Source organism: Nycticebus coucang, chromosome 13 (assembly GCF_027406575.1).
Source record: "Nycticebus coucang isolate mNycCou1 chromosome 13, mNycCou1.pri, whole genome shotgun sequence".
Classification (NCBI taxonomy): Eukaryota; Metazoa; Chordata; class Mammalia; order Primates; family Lorisidae; genus Nycticebus; species Nycticebus coucang.
Window position 1 is genome coordinate 42,432,137 of NC_069792.1, and position 15,870 is coordinate 42,448,006.

General features: G+C 36.6%; 1 long non-coding RNA gene and 1 other non-coding gene across 2 annotated transcripts; one reads left to right on the forward strand and one right to left on the reverse strand.

Annotated features, from left to right (window-relative positions):
• Window positions 1-9,182: 9,182 nt before the first annotated feature.
• Window positions 9,183-14,045, reverse strand: LOC128563661 (uncharacterized). Its single transcript, XR_008373853.1, has 3 exons — window positions 13,950-14,045; window positions 10,280-10,414; window positions 9,183-9,711 (listed from the first exon to the last, which is right to left on the reverse strand). It is a non-coding gene; the product is annotated as an uncharacterized LOC128563661 (long non-coding RNA).
• LOC128564115 (U6 spliceosomal RNA) lies at window positions 10,859-10,969 on the forward strand. Its single transcript, XR_008373995.1, has one exon. It is a non-coding gene; the product is annotated as a U6 spliceosomal RNA (small nuclear RNA).
• Window positions 14,046-15,870: the final 1,825 nt, after the last annotated feature.

A 15,870-nucleotide genomic window follows, 5' to 3' on the forward strand; every position in this document is an offset into this window, starting at 1 on the left:
ATTAGCTCACTTCCTGTCCTCTTATTAGCTGGATTCCTTCTTTGTCACATGTTTTTATCATTAAGCTTTCAGGAAACAAAGTATATATGTTTCATCAGGCTTATGTACACCTGTTAGAATGGAAAGAGAGTAAAATGCTCTGCAACGTGAGCCTGTCGACCAGCCAGTCGTCATTCTGCCAGCCGTAGTCACAGAAAGTTGTGGACAGGAATGCAGGAGAAAGCCTGACCCCATGGACGGAGGCAAGGAGGGTCCTAACTATCTGAACAAGCCTTGGGCTTTAGTAGCTCTCACATTCGTTGACTTTATAATGCAAAGCACTGTCCTGAGTATTTCCAAAGGCTCATAAGTCTGGAGCACACCGAAACCCTGGAAATTAAGTATTTCGGAATTGTCCCCTTAGAGTAAGTGAAAATAAATTTGTTTTGCTTTGGTTGTAGGACTATTAGCTCCCTTCTGGCAGATTGCGTCCAAAAATCCACTGATAATATTATATAGGTGTCAGTAAACAAGACTAGACCATGTCCTAAATGTAACCATGCCTCCCCTGCTGTCCTAGGGAGCAAGGATCTGGGAGCAGAGAAAGGACTAGAATGTTCATCATAAGATAGAAACAAAGTAAAACTAGGGGGGAAGCTGGCATTGTCCTGCCAATGTAACCCTCACCTACTATGTACTTTCAGGGGAGATGGTGAGGGAGGCCACTCCCATGCTCCGGTGCTCACAGCAGGAAAGAAAGTCGAGAGTGAGAAGCAGGGCCACCAAAGAGGAATGTGGCAGCTCTGTAGTTGTCACCTCAGCTAAGCTGAACTGCATCTTCCAAATCTCTCAATGAGGATGGACCATGAGAAAGACTCTAGTGTGAAATGTGAAGCACAGGAGTGAAAGCTGTTGTTTAGGGACTTCACACTGACAAAGAATCCCTCCGTGAGCTCCCTTCTTGACTAAGCCTCGACTTTGGCTAGCTGAGCTCAGTTTAGCAGGAATCCCCCCACCCTTGATATCTATTCAAATTCAAGTCCATCTCAGTAGTTTTCCATACATTGACCCCCTTATTCTGCTCATTGACTACAGATCCCCAGCTGTCTCTACTACCCTGTTTCCCCGAAAATAAGACAGTGTCTTATTTTAAGGTGTGCTCCCAAAGATGTGCTAGGTCTTATTTTCAGGGGACGTCTTATCTTTCCTGTAAGTAGGTCTTATTTTCGGAGGATGTCTTATTTTTGGGGTAACAGGGTATATTCAGAGTTGAGCTCTGTTCTATGTGGAAGTTTCTATTCTCTCCTGCAGTAGCTCAACTGAAATCTGTCTTGCCATTTTTAGCAGTATTCAGTGAATTTTTCTTTTACAGCACACCTTGTGTTATAAATGATGGCCCACATAGTTGCTGTCATTGTCACATATCTGCTGACTTGCCTCATTAGCATGAAGCTGTGACTGAGCCTACAACTCTGCACATCTCCCGGGATCTTCCCTCAGCTTCCCCACAGCCTGGGTGAGGTGTGTGTGTTGAGCTTGCCGGTGATGGGCCCCAACATTTGTAAGATGCCCACACCATGGAGGTCAGAGGTAATAAGAACTGATGGATTTCAGTTATCTTCATGGTCTTCTACTCACAACTATGGGTTCCAGCTTGTTCTTGCTCTCTCTCACTTCTATATATATTTTCCTGTCTAGATTAACTGAACTTCGAGTTCCCAGCCACAGATTTGAGGTAGTTCAGTAGGCTCTATAAAGCATAGTTTGACAATTGAATAAGTTTGACAAATCTCTGTAACGAAGTAAATTCTTTTAATTTTTATAAATATAGATAGATGACAGAAATAGAGATTTAGATATAGATGTAGATAGATGTAGAGATAGAGATAGGTGGATAGATAGGGAGAGAGAGATTCTGCTTCTCTGATGGAGCCCTGGCTGATACAAGAAGCAAAAGGCCATGCCATCTTACACATCCCTGGAGTACTACAGTATTCGGGTAGGTCCATGACTCCAAAATGAAAAATGTGAGACCAGAGACGTGGACTGGGGTATCAGTGCACATCGTGGTTCACTTTCAGGACTATTGAGGTTCTCCAGACTCAGTGGATATGCTCCTTGAAGCATCGCCCTCCAGTCTGAGGAGGATATTCTTGAAGATTCTGTATGGGGCTGCTACATCAAAGGTGAAGATGTGTACGTCATTCAACATTAGGGTCAGCTGCATAGCTCTTTCAATGCCCAGAGGAATATCTTTTGTATAGCATGTAGATATGCTCAGGTTTTGCACAAGAACTCTGGAAAACTAAATGAAAAATTGTCATGCCATGACTGTTCATAAATGTCTTGTGAAATAGTACTGAAAACCCCAGAGAGGAGACATTTCAAAGTATATTTAATTTTGAAGGACATGAAAATTTTCTACCTAAAGGGTTTATAATGTCATTCCACTTTGTCTTCATTTTTCTTTTTCTATAATTACTCTGCTAAGAGAAGAAATGTCATGATGGCAGATCTGAAAGTGTCAATCTTATTTTATGGAGTATATATTAACTAAGTTGTACAGATATGCAAAAAGAGTCTTATAGATGCCAAGATAAATATTGTCCCTTTATCCTCTCTGGAAGCAGAGGCACCAGGATTTACATCTAGTTCTGTGTTACCTAAAGCCATAATTTTAATATATAATAATACCTCAAAGATATTGCAGATTTGGCTCCAAACCATGACAATGAAGCAAATACCAAGTCTACATTATACTATACTATACTATGTGTATAATAGCATAATGTCTAAATATCAATGCATATACCTTACTTTAAAAATACTTATTGCTAAAAAATGCTAATAATCTAAATCTTCAGTAAGTCACAATCTGTTTGCTGGTAGAAGGTACTTATTGCTGCTGAGTGATCAGGGTAGTGGTTGCTGAAGGTTGGGGTGACTTTGGCAATTTCTTAAATGAGACAATAAAGTTTGCTACCTCAATTGACTCTTTCTTTCACAAGAGATTTCTCTGTATCATGTGATGCTGCTTGATGGTATTTTATACATACACAGTAGAATTTTTTTCAAAATTGGACTCAGTCTTCTCAAAATCTTCCATCATTTTATCAACTAAGTTTATGTAATATTCTAAATATTTTGTTATCATTTCAGCAATGTTCACAGCATCTTCACCAGGAGTAAATCCCATCTAAAGAAACTCCTTTTCTTCTGCAATATTCACTTAAAAAAAAAAAAAGAAAGAAAGAAAACCCACATTCTTTGTTCAGCCATAAAAAGTAATTCCTCATTTGTTTTGTTTTTATCATGAGCTTGCAAGAATTCAGTCTCAACTTCGGGCTCCACTTCTAGTTCTAGTTCTCTTGTTATTTCCACCACATGTGCAGTTACTTCCTCCACTGAAGACCAGAACCTCTCAAGTCATCCATGGGAACTGGAATTTTCATCCAAACTTCAGTTAATGTTGATATTTTCACCTTCTCCCATGAATTAAGAATGTTCTTAAGGCATCTAGAAGGGTATATCCTTACCAAAAAGCTTTCAATGTACTTTTCCCAGATCCATCAGAGGAATTTCTATCTCTGGCAGCTATATCCTTATGAAATGTAGTTCATAAAAGAGATATTGAAAAATCAAAATTATTCCTCGATCCATAGGCTGCAGAATGAATGTTGTGTTAATAGGCATGAAAACAATATTCATCTCCTTATATAACTCCATCAGAGTTCTTGAATGACCAGGTGCATTTTTAATGAGCAGTAACATTTTGAAGGGAATCTTTTCTTCTGAGCAGTAGGTCTCAACCATAAGCTTAAAGTACCCATTAAGCCCATGCTGTTAACAAATGTGCTTTCAGAGTAGATTTTGCATTATTTTTAAAGGCCCTAGGATTTTGGAATGAGAAATAAGCATTGGCTTCAACTTAAAGTCACCAACTGCATTGGTTCCTAGCAAAGGCGGCAGGCTCTCCTTTGAAGCTTTGAAACTAATGCTTGAAAGTCCTAGATGGCATCTTCCAACATAAGGCTATTTTGTCTCCTTTGAAAATCTGTTGTTTAATGTACCATCTTCATCAATGATCTTAGCTAGACCTTCTGGATAACTTTGCCATACCTTCTTTGTCAACACTTGCTGCTTTACCTTGTACCTTTTATGTTATGGGGACTGCTTCTTTCCTTAAACCTCATGAACCAATCACTACTAGCTTCCAACTTTTCTTCTGCAACGTCCTCACCTTTCTATCTTCCTGGAATTTGAAGTTAGGACTTTACTTTGGATTAGGCCTTGTCTCAAGGGAATGTTTCATCTTCTATCCAAACCACTAAAATTTTCTCCACATCACCAATAAAGCTGTTTTGCTTTCTTCTTATTTGTGAACTTACTGGAGTACCACTTTTCTTTTCTTTTTTCTTTTTTTTTTTTTTAAACAGAGTCTCATTATGTTGCCCTCGGTAGAGTGTTGTGGCATCACAGCTCATAGCAACCTCAAACCCTTGGGCTTAAGCAATTCTCTTGTCTCAGCCTTCTAGTAGTTGGGACTACAGGTGCCCACCACAATGCCTAACTATTTTTTGGTTATAGTTGTCAATGTTGTTTAGCAGGCCCAGGCTGGGTTTGAACCCACCAGCCCCAGTGTATGTGGCTGGTGCCCAAGCCACTGAGCTATAGGCACTAAGTCTGGAGTACCAGTTTTAATTTCCTTTGAGAATTTTTCTTTTGCATTCACAACTTTGCTAACTGTTAAGCTTGGTTTTTGGCCTACTTCAGCTTTCAAACTGCCTTTCTCACTAAACTTAATCATGTCTAGCTTTTGATTTCGAGAGGCCATTGTAGGGGTATTAGTTGGCCTAACTTTAGTATTCTTATGTCTCAGGGTACAAGGAGGCCCAAAACAAGGGAGAGAGATGGAGAAATAGCTGGTCAATGGAACAGTCAGAATATATACGTTTATCAAGTTTACTATCTTATATAAACATTGATTGTGTCCCCCCCAAATAATTACAATAGTAACATCAAAGATCATCAAAGATCATCAAAGATCGGAGGAGATCAGCGTAATAGATATACTAATAATGAAAATGTTTTTGTAAGAATTACTGAAATGTGACACAGAGACATGACATGAGCACATAATGTTGGAAAAAATAGTATTAACAGGCTTACTGATATAGGCTTGCCACAAACCTTCTATTAGTAAAATATGCAATAATTCCAAAATATAGTGAAGCAAAGAGGAATAAAACAAAATATGTGTGTATAAACACTACTTTTTAAAGCCCTGATTTAGAAACATATATGGTAGCCACAATGGCAGATTGAAGGATCGAGGCTCCCCATATATCTATTCTACTATAAAGGCAGAGAAATACTAGGAAAAAATGTCAAAATAAAGTTTCTCTGTACTTTAGAAAGTCACAAAACCCTTGCAACCATCTGAGGAGAATTTGTTTTTTAAAAAAACTCTCTGAACCTCTACTAGAATTGTAGCATTTCTGGGATTTTTCTTTACTGTCCCACTCCCATCCTCATTTCCTCAGCAGTGAAGTAGCCTTGAAAACCGACAGCCCTGAAGTCATTCACAATAGTTGTGAAAAATCGAAGTCTCTCAGCCACTAGAAAGGAGAAAACCAGGTATTTCTCAAAAATCCCATCTCTAGAGCATTATTCTTATTTGACCTATCTCTCAGCTCTTTGAAAAAGTCCTATTTGCAGGGCATTGTTATTTATTATGATTCAGAGATTGCTCTGTGGGAAAATCCCTATTTTCTATGCATTTGTCTAAAACAATCAACAAAAATTATCTAACATGGCAATTGCCTAAAGCAATAATAATGGTTTAGGAAAATAAAATCCCAGGCTGGACTATCTGAAGAAAGAGATGTCCGCAGGGCCTTTGGAAGATGCTGGCATGTTCCTGAAGATTTAGGTCAGGTGCATGTTTAGAGCTGTGCAAATGCTCAGGAAAGTTCTGAGAGGGCTCCAATCTCTCACCTAAATCTGACCTTAAAGCCCTGTGCAAATAAAAAGTGAAGCTTCAGGCAGATTCGTAAACTGCCTGAGCACCAGAATGCCTCAACACACAGACAAGAACCCTTTGGCAAACAATGGAAGAATTATTAGTTCAAAGCAATTAAGGAAATGTTAATTCAGTCATTGGCTGAATACTAGCCCCTCTTAGTAGAGTATTCAGAAGCCACATGCCATAGGGAATACAAACTGTATGAGTTTCCTAGGTTTGCCATAACAAAATGTCAAAAACTGGGTGGGGGGGCGGCACCTGTGGCTCAGTGAGTAGGGCGCCTGCCCCATATACCGAGGGTGGCGTGTTCAAGCCTGGCCCCGGCCAAATTGCAACCAAAAAATAGCCGGGCGTTGTGGCGGGTGCCTGTAGTCCCAGCTACTCGGGAGGCTGAGGCAAGAGAATCACTTAAGCCCAGGAGTTGGAGGTTGCTGTGAGCTGTGTGAGGCCATGGCACTCTACTGAGGGCCATAAAGTGAGACTCTGTCTCTACAAAAAAAAAAGGAAAAGAAAAAACTCAAAAACTGGGTGGGGTATTCTGCCTCACTGTTCTAGAAACTAGAGAGGGCCTCCTTTAGATTACATGAAAGACACTAGTATTCCTAAAGGTAACTACACAGATAAATATAAAACAAAATATAAATGTAATTTTTTTTTGAGACAAAGTCTTTTTTTGTTGTCTGGGCTAGAATGCCATGACATCAGCCTAACTCACAAAACCTCAAATTGCTGGGCTTAAGTGATCCCTCGGTCTCGGCCTCCCAAGTACCTGGGACTACAGGTGCCTGCCACAACACCCAGCTGATTTTTCTATTTTTTGTAGAGACAGGGTCGCTCTCTTGCTCAGGCTGGTCCTCAACTCCTGCCTTGGGTCCCCAGAGTGCTAGGATTACAGGGATGAGCCACCACTACTGGCCTACATGTAATTTTTGTAACTCTTTTCTTCTATCTGATTTATAAGACAATTGCATAAAACAATAAATGTAAATCTATGTTGATGATCTTCTACTATATAAAGATGTAATTTGCATGATAATAATATCACATAGGAGGAAAGAAGGAATGGAGTGATACTGGAGCAATGTTTCTGCATGCTACCAAAATTAAGTTAGTATTCATCCAGACTAGAGCATTTCAAGTTAAGATGGCAATTGTAATCTCCAAGGCAACCACTAAGAAAATAACTTTTTAAAAAAGAGTAAACGAAACAACATGGAATTTAAATGGTACACTAGAAAATATCTATTTAACATAAGAGAAATCAGAGGAACAAAAAAGACATAAGATATATATAAAACAAATAGCAAAATGGCAGGCCTATATCCTATCTGATCAGTACTTACATAAAATGTAAATAATTGAATGCTCAAATCCAAAAGTCAGAATCAGGTTGAATGGTTTACAAAAACAAAAACAAAAACACATGATCTGATTATATGTTACAAGAGAGAACCTCAAAGATACAAAATGGCTAAAAGTAAAAAGATGGAAAAAGATATACTGCAAACAATACCCCAATAGAGCTGGAGAGGTTATAATAATAAAAGACAAAATAGACTTTCAGAAAAAATTGCTACTAGACAGGAGAGACATTTTATAATGACAAAAGCATTAACTCAGCAGGAACAGATAATAACAATAGCTAACAACTGAGTCCAAAATATACGAAAATGAAATTTACAGAACTAAAGATAGAAACAGAAAATCCAGCAATACTAGCTGTATTTTAATACTCCATTCTCCAAAATAGAATTAGAAGGAAAATCAGAAAAAAACATATAAAACTTAAGCATTCTCAACCAACCTGATGCAAAACCCTTCAACACCAGAATACACATACTTTTCAACCACACATGAAATATCCTCTAGAACAAATCATATGTTAATTCATGAAATAAGTGTTGATAAATTTAGAAGGATGTAAATCTTATAAATAAAGTTAAATTATAAATCAAAACCAGAAAGAAACTGTAGTAAACAAAGACAGTGAGGTTTGGGCAAAAGAATAAACAAATAAATCAAAGGGATAGAATAGAGAGCCTAGAAATAGATCCACATCAATATAGTCAATTGTATTTTGAGAAAGGGACAAAGGCAATTCAATGCTAAAAAGAGAGTCTTTTCGATAATTGGTGCTAGAAAAACTGGACATCCACATGCAAATGAATGAATCCAGACACAGACCATACACTTCCACTAAAATTAATCCAAAATGGATCATAGACCTAAATTTAAAATAAGAAACTACAAAACTCTAGAAGAAAATATGGGTGCAAATCTAAGTCAGCTTTGGTTTGGTGATGACTTCTTAAATACACCAAAATCACAATCCGTGAAAAAAAAAATGATAAATTGGACTTCACTATGATTAAAAACTTCTGCTCTGCAAAAAATATCACTGATAAGAGAATGAAAACACAAGCCACAGACTGAGAGAAAATATTTGGAAAACACAAACCTGATAAAGAACTTGTATATATATTTTTCTTTCTTTCTTTCTTTCTTTTTTTTTTTTTATGAAAGATAGTCTCACGCTGTTGCCCTGGATAGAGTGGTGTGGTGCCATAGCTCGCATCAACCTCAAACTCTTGGGCTCAAGCAATCTCCTTGTCTCAGCCTCCCCTAGTAGCTGGTACTACAGGCGCCAGCCACAACACCCAGCTAGTTTTTCTATTTTTAGTAGAGATGGGGTCTCACTCAATCTGTTCTCAAACTCCTGAGCTCAGGCAATCCACCTGGCTCAGCCTCTCAGAGTTGGGATCATAAGTGTGAACCACATACCCGGCCTATATCTGGAAATATATGACTTAAAACTCAGCAATAGGAAAGCAAACAACACAATTAAAAAGTGTTTAAAAGAACTGAATAAAGAAGAGTTAGGCACATAATCATATGCAAAGAGTTTCAAAACCAATATGTCATTAGGTAATTGCCAGTTTAAACAATAGTAACATAACACAACACCCCTATTAAAATGGCTACAATCCAAAACACTGTGCCAAAGACTCACAGGATGCGTAGCAATGAGAATTCTCATTCATTACTGGTGGGAATGCAAAAATGATACAGTCAAGCTGGAAGACAGTCTGGCAGTTTCTTACAAAAATAAACATAGGCTTTCTGTATGATCCAGCAATTATGCTACTTAGTATTTATTCAAATGAGTTGAATAGTTCACAGAAAAACCTATATAGGAAGGTTAATAGCAACTTTGTTCATAATTTGCTAAAACTTGGACAATGAAGATATCACTCAATAGATGAATGAAAAATAAACTGTGGTATATTCATGCCATTTCATACAACAATGGAATGTTGCATGAAAAAAATGAACTACCAAGCTACAATAAGACATGGAGAAACCTTAATTGCATATTGCTAAGTGAACAAAGCCAGTCTAAAAAGACTACAGCCTAGTCATGATTTTATATGTATATTAATCTTAAGCCTACCACTTTGGCAGGCCAAGGAAGAAGAATCACTTGAGGCCAGGAGGCCAAGACTGACCTGGGTAACATAGTGAGATCTCATCTCTACAATAAATTTAAAAATTAGCAGAACATGGGGGCACATGCCTAAAGTCCCAGCTACTCAGGAGACTGAAGCATCTTGCTTCAGTTGATCATTTGATTCCAGGAGTTTGAGGTTCCAGTGAGCTATGATAAAGCCACTTCACTCCAGCCTGGACAGCAGAATCAAAGATTGTCTCTAAAAAGAAAATCAAAATTAAAATTAAATTAAAATACTACATACATAATTCCAACTATATGATATTCAGCAAAAGGCACAACTATAGAGATAGTAAAAAAGTAAGTGTTTTTCAAGAGTTTGGGAAGAGAGAGGGAAAAAGTAGAGCACAGATTATTAGGGCCATGAAAGTATTCTGTGCAGTATATGATACTGTAATTGGTCTGTGCACATTATTACACATTTGTAAAACCCATAGAATATACAATGCAGAGTGAACCCTAATGTAAATTACGGGCTTAAATTAATAATAACGTATCAATATTACTCATCAAGTGTAACAAATGTACCAAACTTATGCAAGAGGTTAATAATAGGGGGGATTGGGTAGAAGGCAATGAAAGGAAAGTGGTGGAGGGTAGAGAGAGTATGTGAGAATTCTGTTATTTATGCTCAATTTTTCTATAAACAAATTTGCTTTAAAAAATTAAGTCTACTGGCTGAGCAGAGCAGCTGCTGGAGGTGCCTGATAATGTCCTGGCCAAAGGAGCAGTCAGTGACACAATGGAGCAAACAAGGAGTCACTTACACTGAGAGGGACTATAGCATGACAGTTTCTCTGCGCAACCAAGAGTGTCTGCTGGCTCTGCACCTGCAGCACAGCCACATACACCGAAGTTGGTGCATTCGAGCCCAGCTTGGGCCAGCTAACCAACAATGACAACTGCAACAAAAACAAAACAGGTTGGTGCTGACACATAGATATGTAGGCATATAGATTAATGGAACAGAATTGAGATCCCCCAAATAAAACCTTGTATTTTAGTCAGTTGATTTTTCACAAAGATGCCAAGGGAATTCACTGGGCAATTATTGTTCGTTCAACAAATGATGCCAGGACCACTGGATCTCAACATGCAACAAGAGAAAAGTAGACTGTTACACCTTAGAACACAAAAAAAATTTTTTATAATTCCAAGGAAGTCATACTTAAATGTAGAAGCTAAAACAATGGACCATTGGAAGAATATTAGAAGAAAATCTTTGAGATCTTGGTTTAGGCAAAGACCAAAAGCATGGTTCATAGAAGAAAAAATTGATAAATTAGACCTCTCCATGTTCAAAACTTTTGCACTTCTAAAGGTACCATTGACAAAACGAAAAGATAGTGCTTACTTTGGCATCATATATACTTAAATTGAAATAATACAGAGAAGATTAGAGTGGTCCCTGAGCAAAAATGAATGACATGTAAATTTGTGAAATATTCCATATTTTTGATATTTTAGTATCACACGTTGCATAGGTTATTTTCCAACATATCTAAAAAAGTTCTTTGAAATTTTGAACAAATATGTGCTTGAAAAAATTCAAGCAAGTAAGAAGTGATAAAATAAAAAACAAAATGCTCTTCTCTTTGATCCCAATAAAACCTTACCAACCTTACACAGACACACACACATAAAGAAAATGAAAAGATCCATAACTGGTAAGGAGCAAACATTCTCAAAACACCTGCCTAATAAAAGACTCATACCCAGAATTTGCAAAAAATGCATATAACTTGATAATAAGACACAATGCATCAAAAATGGGCAAACATGTGAGCAGACATTTTGCCAAAGAAGATCTATGAATGGCTAATGAAAAAGTGGCAGATGAAAAGATGCTCAACAGTGTTAGTCCTTAGAGAAATTCATTAAAACCACAAGGAGATAACATTTCACACCCACCAGAATGGCAATTATAAATAAGACAGTTAATAGCAAGAGTTGGTGATGACGTGGAGAAGTATAAACCCTCCTACATTGATCTAAAATGGTGCAGCAATTTGAAAAATGGTTTGATGGGTTCTTAAAGTGTTAAACATTAAAGTATCATAGGACCCAGGAATTCCATCCCTAAGCTCCAGGGAAATAAAACCAAAAACTTGCACAAAAATGTTTATAGCAACATTATTTATAATAACCAAAAATGGACACAAACTTAAGTATCCATCAACTAATAAGTGACTAAAAAATGTGGTATTTCCGTACAATGAAATACTATTTAACAATAAAAATAACAAAAAACTGATACCTGACACATCATGGGTGAACCTTAAAAACATTACACTAAGTAAAAGAAGCCAAACAGAAAGAGACCACATGTTTTATGCTTTATTTATAGAAAATGTCCTGAACGGGCAAATTTACAGCAATAGAGAATAGATTAGTGGTTTCCTGGGGCTAGAGGCAGAAACAAAAATTCACTATAAATAGGCATGAGGGACCTTACTGGGGAGGATGAAAATATTCTAAAACTGTTTTATGAGGATGGTTATCTACTTGGTAAAGTTACTAAAAATTATTGAATTATATATTTTAAATGAATGGGTAAATTTAATAATATGTAAAATAGACCTCAATAAAGTTTTCTTTTTTTCCTCTAAAAATGTATGGTGGCATGATATATAAACCACTAACTGGTGTTTTCTTTCATCCCTCTTGGTTTCCTATTTATCTTCCCAAATTTAACTACATAGGAGAAGAGAGCATATATTTCCCTTAATGATTTCCAAGGTGAAGGGAGACAAAAAGAGATACCAAAGTCTGCACTTCTAAGCTGTAAAGGCACTGTCCAGACAGAAAATACTTTGAAGGAGAAAAAGCAATCTGATTGAGCCATCACTAGATAAGGAATCCTCTGAGCAAAAAGTCGGGGACATTAGAGTAGAAAAAGAGAGTGGGGCATGCTAGAGGACATGCTTCTAGGGTGACCAGCTCTAGAATTTTCTGTGTTTTTAAATTAGGTATTCCTATTTTAGAATTTAAAATTTAAAATTTTCCTTCCTGGGAATCCCCTCACTCTAAGGCAAATTGGAATAGTTGGTTGCTCTACTCTTAACCTCGAATCTCCTGAGCCAAGTCCTAGGGGGTCCATGCAAGAGTGTCAATGAGAAACCAAGAATAGGAGAAACTTGAGTCCTGATTTCCACCTGGAATTTCTGAAAGCCAGAAGTCTACTGTACCTCCAAGGAAATAGGAAAAGGGCAGGTAGGTGGAGGTGGTGACATGGCATGTCTAAGAATGAAAGAGGCATACACAACCTCCCAAGATACCTGAGGCACCTGCCAACTGCCGAAGGGAATCTGAGATTTCCTTCAGCCCCTGCGGGTACCATGAAAGCTAACTGGAATGGAAGCTTGATTACTTCTGCAGAGGGTTTGCCTTAGTCTATTTTCTTTTTTTTTTTTTGCAGTTTTTGGCTGGGGCTGGGTGTGAACCTGCCACCTCCAGCATATGGGGCCGACGCCCTACCCCTTTGAGCCACAGGTGCCGCCCCTTGCCTTAGTCTATTTTCTACTGGCATAACAAAGTATCTGAGATTAGGTCATATATAAAGAACAGTGGTGTCTTTTTTACAATTCCAGTGGCTGCGAGTCCAACATTGAGAAGTCATATCTGGTGAAAGCTTTCTTGCTGTGTCACAACATGGCAGAAGGCATTGTGTGGTGAAAGAGTGCAAATGATGGTGAGAGGGAGAAAGAGACCCATTCATGGGGGGAGCCCTCATGATCTAAATACCCACCATTAGGCCTGACTTCCCAATATTGTCATATTGGGAATTAAGTTTCCAACACGTGCTTTGGGGGGGACTCATTTAGACTATAGCATGATTTTAGAATTGGGGTGAGCAGATGCATATCTAACAGGTCCTATATAGGTCATCCTCCAAGGGTAGGAGTAGAAGGTAAAATTGGGCTCAGCACATCACCAGTGTTGTAAAACAGAGTAGATTTCAAAATAATGCTACATTCTATTCAGGTTATCATTTGATAAACTATAACACATACCCTTTGCCAAGAATTTGATGTGGTAAATTAAATAGAAAGTAAGAATCTAGTTTAGGGTCAAACAAATGAAGACCTGGATGTAGTCAGGCCCTTCCCACACACCACAGTGGCAGTTACATAATCCCCTGAAATTTAAAACTCCAATCCAAGAAAAAGGAGGGCAAGAAAAGACCGAAAGGGAGAGACATCCTGAATATTGATTGAATTTCAAAATTAAATGACTAAAAAGTAACTGAATTTATTTTTACTTAAAAATGACTACGTTCTCTGTCTCAGGCAAAATAAGAAGGTAGAAACAAAAAGCAAAGTGAATTATACAGAAAATGGCAGAAAGGACACCCAAGAAACTTCTAAAGCAAGAACTTTACCCTCCACTGAGTTTCTGAAACTTTAACTCCAAAAGAATGTGGCGAGAATAGCTAACCTGAAATTTGTCTGAAGGTATGCTGGCAGTCACTTAGTACCCAAGTATCCTCCACAAATTAAAAAATGTCAGGACCATTATAGCAATGAAGTGCAGAGAATGAGCGAGGCAAGACCTAACAAGGAAACCTGGGAACTCATTATTTACTTATTTTAATAAATTACTGATTGGGCACAAAGGTTTACTTCTCCAAACAGTGATTTTTAAATGGGGGATCTTTCAACTCTGTTACCCCTGAACTTTGGAATCTAGTTAAATAATGTCTATTTTGATTTTCAGACTAACATTGGCAAAGAATTATTGTTTTTCACAGCTATGATTTAATAATAAAAAATAAAATGTTCAATCTAAATCCAAGAGAGTGGTGAGAGTGCTATATCATAAAAATAAAATACGTAGCACCTAATTGATATAGCATCATTAAGAAATGAACTGATTCACACAGAATGATTTTCTGATTAATATCCACTTTTCCTTAAAGCATCAGATAAATGTGTGTATTTTAATGCTTACTGGAAGAAAATCATTTGTCAAATGTATTACATATTTCTCTATAACAGAACAGTAACTGAAGATAATTTTTAAAAATAAAACATAGTCCCTTTTGTTAAAACATAAACATACATATCTATAGTTACATTTATGTAAATGTAGTTCTTCCAAAATGTTAATAGTTAATAGTGGATATCTCTGATTGTGAAATTATAAGATATTTTTAATATGTTATTTTATATTATCTGTATTTCTAGTCTTTCTAAAACAAAATGTATAAATTATGTAATAAAAATAGAAATAGTCAAAAAAAGAATTATTGTTTTTAATTCAAATCCTTGGATTTAGTAAGAACTAGAGACATAATGTTCTGTTCTGTTTCTGTCAATTAGATAACATCCCAATGGCCCTTTTGTATAAAGAAATAATATAGGCTTGTTTTAACATATTTTAGTCAACATTAAGCATTTTGTTCCTGGTTTTGTTCAGGTTAAAACATTTATAATATATCAACTAACAGTTTTTAGCCCTGCCTAATTTGTCAAACACATTATGTCTGTTAGCTAACAGGAATAACATTAAAATGTGTAGTATTTTTATACACATGAATAGAAAGATCGTGGTAAATAATCAAATGTTAACTATAATTTGTAATCTTTAACTTGAATCAAAAATTTATAATTGTGACATAATGCCTTGTACTTCGGATAAGAACTATATTTCTACAAGGGAAATTATTTGAAATTGAAAATATGGAAAACTTTATTACTAGTTCTGTTGCATAATGTCATATAACATGCTGGTGAAGAAAAATATAAACCTCACAAAATCACAAGGAAATTATCACACTTTTACTTATAATTTAGTACTTAGTTATAAATTCTAAAAAAAATAATTCTAGATCTTTTACAAAAAATATAGCACATTGCACTCATTAAAGGACCAGCTATGAGAAAAGCAAATACACACACACACACACACACATATATATATATATATACACGCACATACACACCAGGGGAGACAAAAGAAAGGTGTTGAGGAAAAACACTTGGAAAGAAAGAGAGATAAAAACCAAAAGGAAGAAAGGTGATCTAATTTATCTTTCTGCTATTAATTAAATTGTAAATCTTAGGACTTCTTCCAAAAAAGTTTTTATATTGGCATATAATAATGTTTTGGGGGGAGAATGGCCAATTTATAAAAACCTCTGAATGTAAGAAGATACACTTTGTTCAGTTCATATGAGGTAGTTCTTATAACCAGACTTATATATAGAAAAATGGCAAGGAGGGAAATCAAACTAATACATGCACTTTTCAATATTGAAATTGGTCTTGAAATTTTTCATTGTATTGAAAAATGGGACAATAGTTTGGCTTAAATGTCATCAAGTCCTCTAAGTATTTGGCATAACTGTACTTGAATA